This window comes from Sinocyclocheilus grahami, unplaced genomic scaffold (genome assembly GCF_001515645.1).
Source record: "Sinocyclocheilus grahami isolate Dianchi unplaced genomic scaffold, SAMN03320097.WGS_v1.1 scaffold109.1, whole genome shotgun sequence".
Classification (NCBI taxonomy): Eukaryota; Metazoa; Chordata; class Actinopteri; order Cypriniformes; family Cyprinidae; genus Sinocyclocheilus; species Sinocyclocheilus grahami.
In genome coordinates this window covers 1,494,130-1,494,751 of record NW_015505288.1, presented here as the reverse complement: position 1 = coordinate 1,494,751, position 622 = coordinate 1,494,130, and the positions used below count along the sequence as shown (strand labels likewise).

At 35.9% G+C, this 622-nt stretch overlaps 1 protein-coding gene across 1 annotated transcript in view; it reads right to left on the bottom strand.

Moving 5' to 3' along the window:
• The window catches only part of scinlb (scinderin like b), a 13,769-nt gene extending 13,147 nt beyond the window's left edge, over positions 1–622 (bottom strand). The window contains exon 1 of the mRNA XM_016277146.1: positions 499–622. The gene's annotated coding sequence lies outside the window, so the exon portion shown is untranslated. The remainder of the gene's footprint in view (positions 1–498) is intronic.

The window sequence follows — 622 nt, the reverse complement described above, 5'->3', positions numbered from 1 at the left end:
TACATATATATATATATAATGTATAACGTATAAAAGTCTATATAGCAGTCAACATTGTTCCTATTACCAAAAACAATCAAATGCAACTGTATACCTGCATATGCATAAAAGTAGCAATGACATGCATTTCAGATTTTACATAACTACAAACCCTGCAAAGATTTTTTTTATGTCCCTCCTTTACTGCTGTACTGCATTCAAAGCCTGTCACTTTTCTGAGCATAAATGAATCACTGTACTATAACTTTACTACGGAAAGCAAAGTTGGACTTTGTCTTATGAAGGTAGAAACGTGGCGTGCATTAAACCACTTTCCCATCTGGATAACAAATATTTTGCAAACTCTGCGTTACCATGTGAGCAGAGAAACATTTATATGCTACTATTTATTGTTACTTGAGGACAGTAAAGAACACTCCATTCGTTTATTTTTCATTATGCAGCCAGTGAATTTCAAAAGCATTATGATGTAAAATCAGAATATCGAATACAACTTACGAGATTGTGGCAGATGCAGAAAGCTGTCAGTGCACGAGAAAAAGCGATGCGTTGTAGTCTTTCTTTACCGAATCCGCGATTTAACTGGAGGGAGTGTCTGTAAAACAGGGGCGTGTGAACACAC